Source organism: Eufriesea mexicana, unplaced genomic scaffold (assembly GCF_001483705.2).
Source record: "Eufriesea mexicana isolate 0111107269 unplaced genomic scaffold, ASM148370v2 scaffold8090, whole genome shotgun sequence".
NCBI classification, from domain to species: domain Eukaryota; kingdom Metazoa; phylum Arthropoda; class Insecta; order Hymenoptera; family Apidae; genus Eufriesea; species Eufriesea mexicana.
The window spans coordinates 379,114-386,872 of NW_016915858.1; the positions used below are offsets into that span (position 1 = coordinate 379,114).

Here is a 7,759-nt window from a genome sequence, read left to right on the forward strand (position 1 = left end):
GTACTTGCAGTGGAAATGTAATTCTGGGAAATTGCAGCTGTGGGTATGTTCACGTCCCGATTGAATGCTGAGTAAAATCGAAGGTGTTAATCGATTGTCTGATGTACTTGGAAGTACGTATTATTTTATGTAGATCATTAAATTTTGAAGTATCATATCAGTGCAATATTGTTTAACACTAAAATTATCATAATTCAGGATTTTTATTTTTAAAATTATTAAAAATATACAGCTACTTTTCGCAAAATTAATATTGATTCTTCTTATAGGAGTATAATTATGTATACTTATTTATTTCCATTATGTAACTTTAAGTAATATCGTTTATGTACACCTTATTTATGCAGACATTACATGTCGATAGTCCTAACGTTAAAAATATTGTAATATATATATATACATAGTTATAGTTTGTAATAAAAATATTTGAATATTTGCGATTTGCGATGGTTATATATCTCGCACATATTTCGAAATTGCGTCTGAAGAATGGTTCGAACGACGTTGCACAGCGAGATGTCACTGGCATAGATAGGAAAGGGTTGAACTCGAATTACGTATAATATCCACAGCCTAAAGAATTGAAACTGTAGTTGGAGTTGAAGCTAAACTTTGTTACGAATACAGACTGACTTCGTTGAACCGGAACTACGTGTAATCCGTGGCACGAATACGTCTCGATGTCACGAGGCAAGGGGTTGAAATAATCGCGGAACAGAAGAGCAAAGAGTTTGCAACAATTTCAAAAACGTTCGCGTTGTTCCCAAACCCCAGATCCAATAAAACAAAATGAAGGAAATAAAAATAAATACAACGAACACGAGAACACGTCGAACGAATACATTGAAAAAGAAAAATTCGCGAAATCAACGAGGGTAAGAAGAGATAGGAGAAATAGAAAGTAGCTAAAAATAAATGCACTGAAAATAAGCATCACTACCTACTAACACTATTAAAAATCCATCACATCTGTTAAAAAATAGATAAAAATAAATACATAGAAACTAGGATTACTGCTTATCAACGCGCAAAAAAAATAAAAAAGAAATAAAAAATGGTCGCGAAATATAAGACATCCAAGATTCTCGACAAATTACGTAAACAATGTGATCGAAATTACTTCGCGACGTTCGACACGATTCAAGCCGATTGCCGATTCCAAGCTCGTCCATGGAATCGACAAGCTCGCATAAATATTAACGAACGCCCAAAGGGTAGGGAACGAACGAATTGCGTGGTGACGTAATACCGAGGGGGATATCTGGGCCCAGGTCGAGGGGAGGATTTCATTGAATATTTTAACTGTCCTTCGTAGGATCGCTTAATTAGTAAACACGGTAGAGAAAGAGGGGTCCGTGCACGATCGATATCGGGACACGAGGAATACATTAGAATCTTATCGGCTGGAATAAAAAAGGACGAGTAACGAAAAAGAGAGAAGCAAGGTGCAAGGAAGGAAATAGAAATCGAGACGAGGAACGGCTAAATATATCCTGAAACGGGAGATTCTTTCGGAACATCCCTTCAGATCCGATCTTCGATTCGGCGCCGTTGCTACACGTATTTGTCAGGTAGCCTACGATGAGATTGCATAGAAGTGGCCAATTTGCAGAACAAACATCGACGGGACTATTTGATTTTATTTCGTTGCAAGCGATACGTTGCCGGTGTCGTGGAGAACGCGACCCCCGCGCCGTGAAATTCCTTCTGCTTCACCCCGTGGCATTCCTCGTCGACCGAGAACTTAAGCTCGAATTTATCAGCGGGGATAAAACGAATGAAAATGGACGGGCGAGAGAAAATTGAGTGGAAAATGAGGAATCGCGGACGTTTAGGTGCAGAGGTGGACAGTCAACGTTGGATCGGCCTGGAGAAAGCAGACAGGCTTTCACCCCCTGGGCTACGACCTAATTGTGAAAAATCCCGCGTTCAGAGAGCATTTTATTTTAATTGATCGCTACATATCTATGTCCATCGAAATTACATAAGCTTTTAGAATTTATTTCCTGCCCACCCCATTCGCGCCGCCACGGCGACATTATTGATCTAGAATTTATTATTTGCTTCTATTTGCATTAATGAGGATGAGAAATGCGAGTAAGCATACTTCGCAAGGAAATTCACGGATCTTTTCAATCTTCTTTTTGAAAATGTTCCGGGAATCACTGATTACTCGTTTTAGAAGAAACGTTTACGTAATAATGAGCCTATTACGCTTAGAAATTAAAAGAGAAACAGCAAATACTTGATACGAAAACTGTAGGAACCCTCAACAGGGGGTTGACACGAAATAAATTATAATTTAAAAACCAAAAAGTTGTCGGAAACATTCGGACAAAAAATTCTCCTGTCAGAAACGAGATATCAAAATTAAGACATCTTAATGTTATCCGTCTCGTTTGTCCCCAATTTTTATATCTATTTAAAAGAAAATAGTACAATACTTTCTGATCGATGATCACCGAATCCTAGAAAGTTTGCAACTTGCTGCATTCGCGTGCTGCATAATTAATCCCTGCGTTCCCGGTCCGAGATTAGACAATATCAATAGAAACGCGGAAAGTTGCAGGATAGTTGAACCATGCCCGTCTCGGAGGGTTCGTCCTTCACCCTCGTTTCGCCGAACTACCCTCTCGGCCATTTTTATTAACTCCGTAGGCGACCACGTGAACGAGAACCGATCGAATTCCTTCCGCCGATTTAAATAGCAATTAGACGAACGCGGATTGATTGGAATTCTTCCCTCAAGTTTCTTCCAGTAATTGGCCCTGCCTCGATCGATACGGTTTTTCTGCCAGCCTTACCGGTAATTACGCGAACGCGTATCACCCAGGCGACTTCCGCTCGTTTCATCACCGCGTCGTTACACGGATGCATCGCGATTATTGCGAGCCACGCTTGGTTAACTCCCGCGTAATTGCACGAAATGCTGTGATGTAATAGAACGCGGCGATAATTGATAGCGTTCGACGTCCCATTGAATTTAAGACACCGTAAATATGCACTCGGGATTCGTGGCATTCGAGTCCACATCCGCATTAACGGATGTTAAACCTTGTATCAATATTGGCTCGCGTTGCGTTTCCTGCTGCATTTTACCTCGGGAAATTAACGTAGAAAATCGTGGAGCATAATCGGCACGGGGACCGGAAAATATCCGTTTTCATGTCACGGATAATTTCCATATTTATTCGCGCTCGATTTTAACGCGAATTCTTGTTGTTCTCGCGAAAGGAATCACACCCGACGATTAATATATTCCATTATTATATTCCTCGCGTGTTTCACAATTCGAAATTAATATGCAACATTGTGGAATGTGATTATTACGAGTATCGGGAAAATAACGCGTCTTTATATCGATAGATCGCAGAGCCAGGTGTATCGGATCGACATCGTTGTCGATAATTCCGATATTTCTTTTCAACTTCGTGCTCGACGAACTGATTTCTCGAAACAAAAGTAAAAAGAAAAAAAAAATACACTCAACAGTTATATATAACGCTCTATTATTACGTTTGTTTCAGAATGGTTCCCGACAACTTCCGTCGAAGCACAATCCTCTACCAGCGAAAAGGAAGCGAGAAATACCTTAAAACTGGTAACAACCGACGAGAATACGGAGACATCTAAAATTCCATGTGAAAAGCAACGAGAAAACTTGAGAGAGCGGATGTTCCTTTTTCCGTGCAACGGAGAAAAGTTCCTTCGAGACTCACCATCGGCCGAGGGTCGCGACACGGAGGGACGTTCACGGTCGCCTGGCTGTCCGAAGTTCAAGGAACGTCCACGGTGCACCGAGCGATGGAGAAAACTCGTCTTCCGTCACTTCACAAAGCCGTGCCACCCCGGAAGCGGTAATCTCGTGGTCGCGGTTCGCGGCGAGCTCGAGGATCGTGCCGTTCGGCCAAACGCGTATACGATGGAGTGCGTCGCGACGCCGCGTGCCGACTGAAGCCGTCGTTTTTCCTTCTGGAGCCACGGAATCGCGTGGAGGGGGTCGGGTGAGTCTGTCGCCGCTGGACGCCAGCCTACCCCCACCCCACCGCCTCTGTCCCTACCCCCGACCAGGCGCAGTCTACCCCTACTATCCTACCCCTACTGGCGCGAACTCGCAGCCACGTGGTGCGCAATCGTCGACCGGTCGACGTTCGCCACTCGTCCTCCGATATTCCTCGAACTCTCGATTTTATATTATTTTTGTAGTTAAATTTCCCCCATCGCACACTCCGTTTCAGATTTTGAAATTTTCACTTTGCATCTTTGATTTTGATTTTTTTTTTTTTCGCCTGATTTTCCGTGGGTTCGATGCTCATTGCGGGGGAGTGGGTGTATGCGTGCCAGGGGAGAATTCTTCGGGGTGAATGGAGAGTCCGGGGTGAAAGTTTAATGGGATGGTTTTGGAGGAGCGTTTGCTACGAAGATAGGATGGGGTAGTCGAGAAAGAGGTTATGTTGTTATTAGCGTGTGTATTTTGAAGGATGATAGGCATCGTTCATGCAGCATTACCGTCTTTCAGAGGATGCTTCTGTATGTTTTCATTCACGATGTTTAGTTTTTGGTTAATTGAAGAATTTTGGGGGATGACAGACGTCGTCCATGTATCATTGCTTCCTGTCAGAGTGCTTCTGCGTGTTTTTATTCACGATGTTTAGTTCTTGGTTAATGCAAGTGTTTTAGGGGATGATAGTCATCGTCCATGTATTATTGTTGTCTTTGAGAGAGTGCTCCTGCGTGTATTTATTCACTGTGTTTAATTTTTGGATAATTAAAGCACGTTTCCAAATGACACAAAAAACAATTCTCAAGTATTTGCCAAAATTTTGTCCTCCAATTCCCTAGCACAAATCGCATTCAACGCTTCCTTCCGATTGCTTAGCGATCAAGCATGTACTCTTAATTAATTATCGTAATTATCAATTAACGTGAAGAACTCCTTGATTCTTTTCAGAAAATGAATTCTCTTATCACTCTCATCACCCGCGACTAATCTGCCATTTAACAATTTCAGGGATTGCCTCGACCAACTCCGACTGGACTTGCCAACAAACCCACCGCAGGAGCGTCCTGCGACGCTCTAATTCCACGTCCTTAATCCAGCAGATTAGATCCGACAAACTACAGCGAACGAAAAGCCGACAGAAAAAAGGAAACAGGAACCAGCAGCCAGGGGGACGAAGCGAGAATACATGAGCCACCCTTCGACATCCCCTAACCTCAAGCTACACCAACGTCGCCGAGCGTGTCATCCGGCTCGTCGTCAGCTGCTTTTTGCCAAACCACGGAACACCGTTCTCGACTTTCGCCACGGGGTAGGTTGAAAAGCCGCGGCTCCGTCGCATTGTGCGCCGTCGAAGCGGGAAACGTTGCGCCCTTCGTCGACAGTGCAGTCGACGATCGATCGGGTGCACCGTGGTCCGCGTGAGACGAGGACAACGCGCGACAGGGTGTCGTCGGACAAACAAAGACGGAGGACACGCCGGCAGAAGAGGCGAGGGAACGAACGGACAGAATACCGGTCGTAAATTTTCGGGGCTGGGTTCACGGGCTGGCGAAGGTCAAGTGCTTGGCCATGGATACGAGTTACCGGAGGATGATCCGGAGGCCACTGGACCGGCGTGCTTGACTCGTTCTCCAGAAAATCGCGCACGGTCTTCGTGTAATGTCGCGAATGGCACTGGCGGCATTACGCCCGCGGAAAAATTTTGCGGGATGATGTCGCGGGGTGTCTGGAGGCTAGGGAAGATTGTGGTTGAAATTGGAAAGGGTTGAAAAAGAACGCGATCGGAAGCTGTCTTTTGGAGACCTACCCCGTGGGGTTGCGAGCTCCGAGCGTTGAACTTTGGCGACAGACGATGCGGGGCTCGCGGTTCCCTTTGATTCCGCCCTTCGTGGCCTGGGGACCCTGGAGAAAATTATTCTAGCATTCTCTCCGATCGTGCGAGTCGTACAGGCGACGCATTGAATTTTTCTTTAAATTTTTATTTCGGTTAGACCTCATTTAGATACTCCCACCGTCGAGAATGAGAATAAATCTGTTTCGTTTCTCCATGGCTCACGTTCGGGTAATCCTTTTGGTATCCATGTTGTACGATATTCCAGAATAACTATTTGAATGTAGTAACTGGTTCCGTTACTCAACTGGAGGTGGATATTGCCACAGCTTTTACTAGCATACTTGCGAGGAAATACGATTCGTTTCGCGAGCGTACCGCTAGAAGTCTGAGCAACGGAAGTTGGGAAAAAGTGTGGGTTGTACGAACGGATTTCGCGAACGATAGCGTGCGGCTACGAATTAAGTAAAACGTTGAAAGGGAGTTAGATCGAATCGAATGTAAATCAGTGCACGCGCATTTTCACTGATTAATTAAATTCCGTGTTTTTCCTCGATAGATAACAGCGAGGTGTTCCACGTCCGTGGATATGATCGGTATCCATGACGGTATATCGTTAGAATCTTGACGAGACTGTGCGAATAGTTTCTTCAAAGAGTGCGTTACACGTCGCGAAACTCTATGCGACAGAGATAATGACGTATCTGATTGCAAAGTTTTTAGTTACGCGGAAGTATCCAGTCATTTATACGAGACTTCCCGAAGCATTGTTTCGATACGTTCGACAGAGATCTCCAATTAAATACACCAGATCTTACCTTTACGATCGAGGTACGTATCTTAAAAATTCAACGCGTACTCGCTGTAAGAAAACCAATTGAGAAATTGGGAAAGAAAGAAATTACTTAAGCTGTATCTAAAATTTATGTTTAAAAAGGGAGGGAATGCTTTTATGGTAAAAATAAATGCAAAATAAATATTTGTAGAAGAAGAAGAAATGAAATTGCTGTCTGGAACGAATCGAAGAAATTCAGGAAACCCCAGCGCCTGGATGTCTCACCCCATATGCACCCTTTGTGTACACGTATCCCTGTTTCCCAGCGGGACACGTACACGATAACCGAACAACGAGTCACGGTAACGAAGAAAAACTCATAAAAGTCGGGAGAAACAAAACACGGGACTTTCCTGCGTTCACCGCTGATGTTTTCAACCCTGTTGCAGGCGTCCCTCGTTCCTATCCAATTAAGGTTCACGAGGCAGCCCTTCTGTCCCTTGGGATGCGGTTTCCGCATGCGAATGCCATACGGAACACCTCGAATGGCTCGATCAACCTCGTCCATCTATGATAGATCATCGATCCAGAGCTACTTCCGTGACTCCGTGACGAACATCGAGGTAGGAGGTAGCTCTTGGAGAGTCGAGTTCCTGCTGGCCCGTGGTCAATTTCGTCGCTACCGGAAAGGTCGCTGACCGACTGTTATTGCTCCCAGTGAACTATTTAGTCCGCGGAATTACAAAAGCACCCTCCCGCTGTTTACCCTCTCCAACCCTCGCACAAAGTCTTTTAATAATTCCATCCAGGGTCATTTATTCGTTTGGGCCGGAGGTGAACGCTCCATGGCGAGGGTCGCCAGGTCCGCAGGTGTAAGGGTTTTTCTTGGGGTTAGAGCTCTTTCACACGACAATACTGAGTAGCTTATGGTTTTATAATTCCCTGTAAACTTATATTTGATGACAATAAAAGTGAAGTCAAACAGAAAAATAAATGAACTCCCTATTAATAAAGCAGATTCCTCTCATTGTAACATATAGTGTCAACGACGTACAAATTTTCTTTTTATTAAGTATCCTCGATTGATCGATCACGTATCGCGTATACTATATGTAGCGTGACACTATTTATTTATTCATTTATCTTTTTG

At 44.1% G+C, this 7,759-nt stretch overlaps 1 long non-coding RNA gene across 2 annotated transcripts in view; it reads left to right on the top strand.

The window, feature by feature from the left end:
* Positions 1–7,523, top strand: part of LOC108552807 (uncharacterized) — a 100,203-nt gene extending 92,680 nt beyond the window's left edge. The window contains exons 4-7 of one of the 2 annotated variants that reach the window (XR_001890591.1): positions 3,528–4,004; positions 5,012–5,312; positions 6,821–6,971; positions 7,059–7,523. This is a non-coding gene — a long non-coding RNA (uncharacterized LOC108552807). Of the gene's footprint in view, positions 1–3,527; positions 4,005–5,011; positions 6,010–6,820; positions 6,972–7,058 lie in introns of those variants that run through there. The other variant, XR_001890590.1, reaches the window with a different exon arrangement.
* Positions 7,524–7,759: the final 236 nt, after the last annotated feature.